The sequence below is a fragment of the Nanorana parkeri genome, unplaced genomic scaffold (genome assembly GCF_000935625.1).
Source record: "Nanorana parkeri isolate BGI_ZX_2015 unplaced genomic scaffold, ASM93562v1 scaffold467, whole genome shotgun sequence".
NCBI classification, from domain to species: domain Eukaryota; kingdom Metazoa; phylum Chordata; class Amphibia; order Anura; family Dicroglossidae; genus Nanorana; species Nanorana parkeri.
This window is the reverse complement of record NW_017306735.1, coordinates 604,660-616,632: the sequence shown is the minus strand read 5'-3', so window position 1 is coordinate 616,632 and position 11,973 is coordinate 604,660.

Here is an 11,973-nt window from a genome sequence, read left to right as displayed (position 1 = left end):
CCTGCTGTTTCTAACATGAGTAGTTGACGTTCAACTACTCAGGTTAACAAACAAAATGGATGTTTTAAGAGCATAAATTTGCAAATGCATGTGGAAGCCATGCTGCTGGGCACTTCTGATCGCTATCTTTCTGAGTTTCTGGTGCATTCTATAATGGCCTGACAGTTATCATACTGACATAAGAGGTCCCCAAGTTTGGTTGAATTCCCTAATACTGCTCACCATTGGACCATGATCCTAATGTGCTTCTCTCTACATTTACAGGGAACAAATACAGTATAATAACAGTCAGCAGGGCCAACCCTATAATGGGGCAGCTGCCTCATACCACATCTCATTGGGTCATGTGGGGGGGAGGCAGGTGTCCCCTTACCGGCCAGAGCATCCCAGGTCGCTAAGCGCTCTGAGCCGAAGTGACAGCCGAAGCGTGGAGAAAGATCGACTGAAGGGCCAACCGATCTCCACCCACATGACAGCCGGGCGAGCCAGCCGTGATCTAACGGCTGCCTCTGCCCAGTTGTAATGACAGATCAGCGTCCCCAAATGACTTGGGAATGCTGATCTGTCATTAAGCAATAACAACTGGACGGAGCTGGCCATGATGTCGGTTGTTATTCATTGACCAGGGCCTGCTAGAAGACTTTGGCAGGTGCCAGCCAAAAGGAAACAGTTGGGCAGAGCAAGCTCTGCCCAATTGGGGTTTTTTTGCCGACATCGATCAGATGCTTTATTTTGCGGCGTGTGCCATTTAAAAAAATATTTCGAAATTTTTTTTTTCTTTTAAAATATTTGTATTTATATTTTAATTTTCCTTTTTTTTTACATTTTTAAAATAATTTTTCAGCTTTTTTTCCCCCCATTATTTTCACTTATTTTCTATTCTGCTCAGTACCTTGGAGGTACTGAGCAGAATAGCTGAGCCTATAAGCATAGGGGCGAACAGTAGTGGGTGAGCTGCCGGAGCTTCAGCTCAGCCGATCCAGATGTTGGATCGGCTGAGTCAAACTCCTTCTGCACTTCAGCTCCTCCGAACATGCAGAGCATGTTCTGCTGACCGAAAGCAGCCGAAATACAGCTGATTTTAGCTGATGTGCAGATGAAATCAGCCATACAAGACTGAAGTGAATAGACGAACAGCGTTCGGCTCACTTCACTTCGGCTGGGTTCTTCACTCGGCATAGGTGCTACGCAATTTTCCAATTGAATGTGAATAGAAAAATGCTTAAATCTTGCTTGAAAGTTGTGTGAATCTTATGTGAAAACATAGAAAAAGAAATATGTGTAAATCTTGTGTGAAAACATTTATACAGACCCCCTAGGGTTTATCTCTACTTTAATCCAAAACAAATGTGTATATGTGTTGTAACCATACATATCAGCTTCTTTTGAAAGTTTAAAATTTATGTTTTTAAGTTATTTTTCTTCACATCTTCATGACTTTCTGGAAACAACAGTTTGCATCACTTTTGTTAGTACGCTTTGTTGCCGGTAAAGCAGCCGCTGTGCATTTTTCCTTTTCTTTTTTTCTTCTTATCCTATACCTGACAGCAGGGTAATTCAGTATGGCACCGGTTAACAGAGAATAGAGCAACGCTGTTATGACGGTGTAAAACAAAAGAACGATTGAATGCAGCTCTGAGGCTCACTGCTGAAGTGGCTCTCTGCATGACAAAGGTTGATTACTGCTATTGTGGTAAAGTGTTTTAGGATATAATTAAATGAATGCGACCATTTAAAATTACACTGTAAGCAGGATCCAGTTTCATCAAGCCGCAACCTGCATACGTGGTCTTGAAGTAAAACATGCATTCTGATTATAGATATATAGCCAGAAATGCAAATAATTATAATGATCATACATTACATGGGTGGACTCTTGCACCATGTATAAAACATATTAAACCAACAAGAGAACAAAAAAGGAAACTGAAGAGAAAGTCCATAAACCAGTTTTAAAAAATGTGTTTTTGGAATGATCGTTAGATTTTCTCATTGTCAATGGGTCAAATTGCTGATTGATTCTGAACAAAATCGAAGGGGTAGGATGAGAAATGTTTCTTGAACAATGAAATTCTAACAGTGAATGTGTTTTACTTAAAAAAAAAAAACTCCATTTGCAATATCAAGCATTAGAATCAAACGAAATTTCAAACAACATTCTACAAGTCTCTGATGGCATTATAGAATGTTCTGATTTTTCGTGTGTACAAAAATCTACCAAGGTATACCCAGCTTTAGTGTGGTAAAGTTGGGTTGGTCTGAGGTTCAACAGTGGCTACTTTGAAATGTTGTTGTACTCTACTAACATCTCTGCTAAAGGTGGACCCTGTTCTGAAGCTAAACTCCTGTATCATTAAAGTTTGTATAAATTCTAACAATGAACTTCTCTTATATGCTCCTTTTTAGTCTTTTAAATATACAAGTGAAAGTGCTTTGTTATATCTGTTTGATAACTGTAAAATAAACTGTTGATTCTGCCAGAAATCCTGTGAGCTCTGCCCATTCCTCTTCTATGGACTATTGAACACTCCCCCTATGTTATAGAGATGAGAACATGAGGAAGAGGTGTTATGTAGTCATAAAACACTTCCTGTCCTAGAGTGACAACGCTCTACAGACACAGTACAGTGAGTGCACGTTGTCACTTTAGGACAGGAATTGTGTTACTGGCAGGTGGTGATAAGCGAATCTGGCCAAGTTTGATTCACAGAGGGTTTGGCAAACCTTGTTAGGTTGAACTCAATGGACTTGTGTTTTTTTTTCTTTTCAACCTGACTATGTAACTATGTAATGTGTTCAAGATTCAGGGAACCAAAACTTAGAGGTAAATGTTGTAAAGACTATGGGGTAAATCTTACTAGATACTAGGTTACTAGATGCTGGCCATTTTTAGGGCTACTAGGCAAACGACTGTCAGAAATAGGCATTGGAAGCTGGGCATTGCCATGAGGAACAGGTACCAATGCAAATAAAAATGTAAATAAATACTGTTCCGCAAGGGGTCTTCATGTGGCTTTAAGGGCAACATTGAAAATACAAAAATCCTTGAAATAACTTAGGGGAGAGTTTAAAGCTGTACTTGGTGTTATGGAACAATACGATGTTCATGGACAGTCATAGCGATGGCTCACACTTGTAGTGCATATTTAGCTGTGGAATTGATTCGTTTTTCTTATAATGAGCTTGTTTTTCATACAGCAGCGACACCCCAATCTAATGCATTTCAGAATTTAAAAAAGGCTTTTTCAGGTAGTTTTAGCAGCAACACATGCTTTTTCATCAAACGGTAATAGGCCTACTTCACCCGGCAATTAGAAATTGCCAAATAGTTCACTATGGCTGTCCCTGTTCTCACTGATGCAAAACTGTCCTGCCACTGGCCAACTTTTTTCAAGCTACAATTAGGAATTAAGACACCACAGATTGGATAGCAGTGTAAAATTGGCCAGCAGCAAGACAATTATAAATAACAAGGCTATGCCCAAATTTATTCAAGACAAAGAACACAGATGAGGGTTTTACTACAGGAATTAGAATACTGTAGCGCATACAGCATGTTTAATCAGGGATAATAAGCATAACTGGTATATGCCTAACATTTACTTTATCTATGGGGATAGGGAGTGCAGTGAGTGATCTAATTAAAATTGGTTTAGGTTCACACTGTTCTTATGTCTAGTTTTTTGTTTTAAACCAATGCAGAGGCATTTTGCAGCTCTAAGAGCACATGCTCACTAACAAGTGAATGTCAATCTGAAATAGCTTATGGGGTGTTTGCCAGAAGTTTGATTAGGTCAGAGAGCCATGTCTGCCTGGGCCAGTTCAAAGATTTGTGTATCACCCTCCATCTCTATCACAGATTAGATGCCAGATGAGTTTCAGAGGAGGAAAGGTGTAAATTAGCCTGTACTGATCCCATGGAGCCACAAGATCATCCATTGCTTCTGATAGAGGATCTGTCCAATTTTTTGTTAAACATGGAGGCCAGTAGGACCACATCTTGTGGCACAGGTCTTAGAACACCTCTGTGTGTTGGGGCTACTCATCTAGGTGCAGGTGCCGCCAAATTAGGTAGTCTGTCTGCCAATTGTCTACACCCGGAATGTGAACTGCAGGCATGACTGGAATATGAAGTTCTGCCCAGGACAGAATCTTTTCTACTCCTCTTGCCACAGCAAAACATTTGGTTCCTCCTTGATGGTTTCGGGACACAACTGCTGTGACATTGACTGTCCTGAGTGAGAAAACCTCTAATCGAGATGTTGTATGGTTTGAGGTTTGTAGAGACAAACAAATTGCTTGAAGCTCCAAAATGTTGATTGAAATTGGAGATTTCCTCAGTATCCCTGTCCCCTTCACCATTAGGGTGCAGTCTGGCTATAATCCACTCTGATGATCTTTGAAAATATTGGAAAGGATTTCCCTAGCCCCAAAGTTGGATTCCTGAGCCACCAGCGACAACTTGCTTTTTGGTAACAGACTAATTGGTTCATCCAGAGACTGAACCAATTAATTCCACAATGTCAGAATGTTGTGTTGTAGGGGTCTGCAGTGAAACTGATCAAAAGGCAGTGCCTCAAAGAGGTCGACCATCAAGCCCTTAACCCTCATTCAGAATCGCAGAGTTGGATCGCACCTGGACTGTAGAAACTGAGTCTGGACATGGAGGGCTAACATTTTTCATTGGGTAAGAACAACTCCGCCTTAAATTTGTGCACAGGATGAGATGCAGATATTCCAAGTGATGCGTCAGTTCCAGTGCTGATTTCTGAGGGTTCAGGATCCAACCAAACCTGTTTAAGGTCTGGACTTTCTGCAACACATTGTCATTCAGAATCAGTGCCGACTGTTCCCTCAATAGAAGATTATCCAGGTATCCCACAATAGGAATACTTTGGAAACATGGTAAGGCTAGAACAATTGCTAATACCTTAATGAAGAATCAGAGGAGAGACCAAATGTTGGGCGAAAAAACTGGTAGTGTTGTGAGCCCACAGCAAATCAGAGGTAGCATCGATGAACTGGAAATAGAGACATGCAGGGACACATCCTTGATGTCCACAGAGAATAGCAATCCTTCCTAATGGATGGAAGCACTTATAGAACTAGTAGATTCCTTGCAAATTTTGGATAGGTTGAATGCCCACTTTTGGTTTTGGAGCAGAAAAACGCTGGATGTAAAATCCCAGAAACCTTTTTACCATTGGAACAAGGGCAATAACTTGTTGTAATGCCATTCGGCTATTCACTCACTGCCGTTACGCCCCTGTGAAAATAGGGGCAAACGGCAGCAAGTAAACTGCCAGAGGTTTGGCTCAGCCGATCCAGATGTTGGTTCAGCTGAGTCGAATGTGTTCTTCATTTTGGCTCAGCCAAACATGCTGAACCGACGGTAGCCGAAGCCAGCTGATGTACAGCTGAAATCACACAGGGCTGAAATGAATAGCCGAACAGCGTTCTGGTACCTTCACTTCGGCTCGGTTATTCACTCGGCTGCCTTCGACAGCTCTATACCAAATGGAAAGGATTTTACAAATTTTTTGCTATAGATTTGTGTGTGAGAAGGGTTTTTTTCATTGTGTCAGTGTGAATGATTCAGATAGGGTGGATTCCCATTTACTGACGTGTAGAAGACTATAATCATCTGGAGGGCTGATAAGAGATTTATAAATAAAGGAAACAGCTTGTCACACTGGAGAAGTTGTTCTTGGTAGTTTGGATGGTTACTCCTATGGTGAGATGTTGTTTAACTGCAGGAGGAACGGTGCAAGCAAACCAATGGAGGCAACAGAAATCCCACGGGGAGTCCTTGTATTCTTAACCCACTTTTACCCGTTTTCATGACAATACCAGTAAACCAGTCTGGCGAGATGGACCCAGGGAGATTGACTCTGTTATCGGAGTTGCTGTAAATAGGACAGACAATAGACATGTGCACTGGCAAAAAAATTTTTTAGTTTAGTTTAGTTTTGATTCAGATTTTGTTATTTTGTTTTTCGGGATTCGGGTGTGAAAGTCGATTCGGCCAAAATTCATTAGCGGTAGTTCGTTCGAACGTTCGTTTCGTTTCTTACAATCAATCTTTTCAATTACACACGGCACCCGTCCCTCCCTGGATCGGCCCGTTTACGGTCTTCAACACCGCGCAGATGTGTACGCCCTTTCAGAATGAGGGCTTACAGGAACAGTTTTATTTCCTTTTGAGAGTAAGGTTTCGACATAAATTATTAAGTTAACCCCTGCCAGTGTTTAATTTTTTTCTCAACTTTTGCTTGACAGCTCCTTCTGTTTTTGAATTTGAAAAAGTAACAGACTTACTGGTTAGATCATGAGGCGAAAATAAATGGAAAAATAGCCTAAATAGAAAACTAACGCAGCCACCACATTTCAGTAATGGTAAACTGCAATATATTACATTTTTGCATTTGGGTTCATCATTGTGTCAGGCTCTACCAAGCAGTTTAAAAAGGAGGGGAATGCTAAAAGCAGTATTTTGCTACAACAGGGATAATGTTCAAAAGTGATGCTATATGTTTGTAATGGTTATAAAATAATAAAAAAAAAATATATTTGTGTTTTTATTTTAGGTTGTATATATTTAAAAATGCATCCAAAATCTTACATGAACCATAATCCAGAAAATCAATTATTAATTATAGGACAAACTAATCCTGGTGTCTTTGGTTCTTATAGTTTTATGTTCCCCTGCTCATTACCTGTTGTGATGCCTTTGGGACATATGTTGTAAGCTGTGACTGGAGACAAAAAGATGTTCCTTACACTACTAGATTCAATAAACATGTACTAGAAACCTTTTTAAAGACAGTTACGTTTCCATATTATTTATGTCACTATAGCGAGTCAGCCCTTACATAAACATATGAATGACCATACATTTAGCACACTTTAGAGTACCTATCAGTTCTCTAATGACATGTGGAAATCAAGGTGCCTTCTACGTTGTGCACCTGGGTGCAGCAGAATTTTTTTTTGTGTCATCATTGCTCAGAAGTGGAATGAGGCTGCTTAAGCACAAGACAAGGTAATAAAGCAACACATAAGGGCCCGTTTACAACAGACAGCAGATATTGCAGTATTATTTCATACTGTGGGCTTAAAGTGACATTAAACCCTCAGATTTTTTAACATAAACCAATACTGTAATGTGTGCCTTAGTGTAATCCATGGTAGTTTCCCTTCTCTTTGCGGCTCTTCCTTTTAAATCTGTATCTCTTCTCGGGCTGGGCAGAACTTCTGTTTTGCAGCAGACTGCCTTGTCTCTGAAATGGATACATGGTGTCTGTGTGAAGGTTCAGCACTACAGGAAGAGGCACTCCGCTGCAAATGGAAGTTCTCCCCAAGCATGAGAAGAGATACAGATTTAAAAGGAAGAGCCGCAAAGAGAAGGGAAACTACCATGGATTACACTAAGGCACACATTACAGTATTGGTTTATGTTAAAAAATCTGAGGGTTTAATGTCACTTTAATTTTACAGCCCATTCATAAAATGCAGGCTGTGCTGCGGAGCTTGGTGTCGGTCACATGACCAGATCCTCCTCCTTTTTTGCTTTGCACTTTTTACTTATTCATATTGATTGCTTGTATGCAAAAGGCACAGTGAGAAGAACAGCAACTGGTAGTGAGGTTGTAAATAAAAAAAAAAAAAAGGATAAAATGATCAGCCTAAAGCCGGCCATACACTGTAAGAGTTTTGTCCTATTCACATAGATCAGCCAAAATTGTAACAGTGAGTGGCCCTGGCAGCTCGACGAAAGTTTAATTAGTAATCTATGCAAATCATGTCCTGGCTGCAATTCAACCCAAGGACGCAAGTGCCTCAAGCAGAAGTGCTAACCACTGAGCCACTGTGCTGCCATGCTTGTTGAATATTCTTTTTGGCCTAATGGTAAGTCTTTTTCTCTTTTCGGTTTAAAATAACCTACATTGACTCAGTGCTGGTAAGCTCCTGCTAAGATTGTAAAATAAAATATTGGTAAGCACAACATTATGCAAGGATCAATGTGGATATAAAATGGCTAAAACATTTTAATGGAAGTTTCTTACCAAGTAAATGTAGCAATTTGATTTAGTATATTTTCAGCTTGAATAAAGGCTGCAGAGCTCCTCAGAAACATGATATGGGTGAGCTCCAATTTTCTTTATCTTTCCTTTTATGACAGAATGTATCTGCCCAAGTATTCTAGCAGATGTTGTGTAATAAAATAAGAAAACATTTCATAATGAAAGTGTGGGATTCTAAACTTGACATTTGCAAAGCCGTGCTCCTTGTATATGTGTCCACAATGCAGATGTGATGCCAGCTCCAAGCTCGCTGTTTAACTGCGGTACTATGACATTTTGCTCTCTGAGCAGTGGACCAACAAGCAACTAATTACATTCCTTTATTATTGAAAAGCATCCATATATGTCTATGTTTTTATAAATATCTCCTGTTTTGGAACATGATCTTCTGAAAATACAGTAATGGTCCATATAACTAAATGACAAATCCTTGCTAATCAAGAAGGGATTAGTGAAGGATCAAAAGGGGATTGGCAGAGTGTGTTTGTGGAAAGGCGACTGTGAGACATGCAGCCTGTCCCTCAATATCGCCAAGTGTTTAAAAAAAATAGAAATTACATAAACAGGGTTACAGCAACTAAGGCTGGAACTTTAAGGCAGTTGATGAAGATGTGGTAACTAAGTAAGGCTGGGCATAGACAGCTGGAAATTTGGCCATTCAGCCTGTGCGAGAGAAAGAGAAAATCACTTGATTCCCCCATCCACACTTCTTAATTTACGCAGACCTCACTCCCACGGCTGCTGTAACTATCGAACACTGAATAGGACGCAGTCACTATTCGGCTGATAATTTTCCATGTGGCTCCGTCAATTTTTAATAACTTTTGTGAAAAAAAAGTTAAAGCCATCAACTTTGTAGCAATTGGCAAAATGTGTTTTCATAGCTTTTCTTTTTTTTACAGTACCACATTATATTGTCTTAAAAGTTTAATAAAAAGTAAAAACACAGAACATCCACAGAAACATAAAAACCAGAACTTTCATTTCAAGAGAAGAGGCAATTTTTTATCCTAAAATAAAAGTGAAAGTGCCATATTTCCCAGACAATGGCCAAGCATATAGTACAGAGGCTAGAGAGTATGCAAGCAAATTGATTGGGTTACAGTGTAATATGAAGAGATGAAAATGTAAATTAAAATCAGAGCGTATTATATTAGAGACAACAACCAGATCACATTATGTAAGCAGCTTTACTAGGTTGCAATTAAAGAGGAAGAGATGAGGCAGGTTTATAATGAAATAAAATGTAGTGTATTTTTTCTCAGACGGAAATATTGTGCAGAATACATAGCCAACAATTAAGCAGTTAGAGTAGGCCACATTTTAAAAATGACACAACATTCAGTTTTTCAGCCCAAAAATCCACAATAAAATTTATGTTTTACACAGAAAAAAAGGAAGAACAATTGTACAAACTCAACTGATTGCATTGCAGCAGTTGGAGTAGGCTGCATTTCGAAAGCGTTAAGTACCATGCCGTTTTTATCCCAATAATACACAAAGTGTATATTTTTCAGTGAAAAAAGGAAGGACTATTGTGTAAACGCATGAACTCTATTTAACAATCTGTTGTAGTCCGCATTTGCAAAATCACACACCGCATGCAGGCTTTCAGGCCAAACATCCACAATAAAGTGGATATTTTTCAGTGGATAAAGAATAAATATTGTAGAGACTCCAGGTCAGAATTTAAGCAATCTGTTGAAGGCTGCATTAGCAAAATCACACACCGCACGCAGCTTTCTAGTCCATAACACCAAAATAAAGTATATCTTTTTCACAAAAAAAGAAAGAATATTGTACAGACTCTAATAGTATTTAAGCACTCTGTTGTAGGTCACATTTGCAAAATCGCATGCTGTATGAAGATTTTCAGGCCAAAAATCCCTATAAAAATGTATATTTTTCACACTTCTTATATTGTACAGAATTCATAATCAATATTTTAAAAAATCTGTCATGGTCCACATTTGCTAAATGACACACCGCACACAGCTTATCAGGCCTGGTATCCACATAAATGTAGCCTGTCCCATACTCTCCACTGCCACACTGCTGTCACCCCAACCTTCCTCCTCCTCATACTTCTCTACTGCCTGCTTCCGCCTCATAGGGATGGAGTCAGTTGTGAAATGATCTTGCATGTTTTGAGACACTAGGCACTCCTACTCTTTCTCTTGTTGCTGTACCTTCAGTGCCAGGCCCATTACATCACACAGTGTGTGCTCCAGCAGGAACAGCAGAGGGATCATATTACTAATACCTGCCTCATCGTATCTTATCATTCTGGATGTCTCTTTGATTGGTGGCAAGATGGTACATGCATTTGATTCCTAAATTAGGAGCCATTGACATAGTGAAAAGAACCACAAATCCCCAGAGCCTGTCCTTGTCTCATTGCACAAATACTTGTTGATAACCCACTGCTGCAGGTGCAGCCACTGCAAAATGGCCAACATCAAGTTCCAGGATGTGGATGTATCACATATTAGGTGGTTGGGAGGCAGCTTATGTTACTGATGCTTTATAGTCATGCAAACGGTCGCTTATTTTGACCAACTAAAGTGGCAGCACACTTTTCTGGCCACCCAGGAAATGGGTGAATAAAATTGTCAGATCTGGCCAGTTTGCCTGCCTACCAGAACATCATATGGTGGTGATATTACTACTGCCACCAAATGACAGATTCCTGCCGGCATGTTTTCGATTGTAAACAAGCCTGCAAGGATGATGGGGGTGAGATAATTAATTACATATTGGTTAATGATGTCACCCAGTTTCCCTGATGCTGTGGTTACATTCCAGCAGCACCAGAGACCTGCCATTTTAGACAAGACTAGTGGCAGGAAAATATTTGCATGATTGACTGGATCTACTGCATATCTCTGGGCAATGTGATTGATGCTGGAGTTACATCACGGAACTTTTTTTTGGGGGGGGGGGGGGGGTGTCGGAGTGGGTTTTAAAGAGATTGGCATAGCAAATGTCTTTTTTTTTGGGGGGGGGGGGGGGGGTCTGTGTTTTTATGTACTATTTAAATTTCTTTTTACGAATGAGTAACAATTGGTACTATGTATCTCTTACTCATTCATGTAAGGAGGGTGGATATATGGGGGACCCCATACTCTAAAGGAAGCTCCCATACTCTAAAGGAGGCTTCCAGATTCTGATAAGTCTGTCTTATAGACATGTTCGTTTCGTTACGAATCGAAATTCGTACAAATTTCCTGAAATGCGTAAATTCGGAAGCATCCGAAATCCGGATTGCAGTTTCCGAATTATATCCGAAATACGAAATTCCGTTAACGAATTTCGGATCCGAATTTCGTTGGAACGGGAACTAATATTACCCCTGTAAATGAGGTTGAACAACATGACAAGATTTTTTTTTTTATCCGAAATTCGGATCCGCTGCTGCTGAGGGTTGCATAACAAAAACAATAACAATACGAAATTCGGTTAACGTACTTTCGTTCCGTTACGAACATTCTGTATGATGAAGTTAAAAAGCAAAAATACCTTTGTTAACCTCTTGCCATCCGCCCGTAGTAGAAAAACGGACGGACGGCACTGCTGCATTGGTGGGTTGCCGTCGCCAGACGGCATTTTTTTCCAGCTCGCGCGCGCCCCCACGGGCACGCACGGGCAGAAAAGACCCGTCCAATGCGAACACCCGGTACTGGGTGTTTCACATATAGGCGATCAGCGGGTCAGGAGATCAGCGGGTCCATCAGCTGCCCCATCTGCGGCCCGGGATCGGCTCGGTGGGCGTCAGGAGGAGGAGGACGGGAGATCAGCTCCTTGCTGATCTCCGTCCGGGCTGTGAATGCAGAAGTGATGTGTATTACATCACTTCCGCATTCACCTGTCAGTCATCTGGCTGCTATAG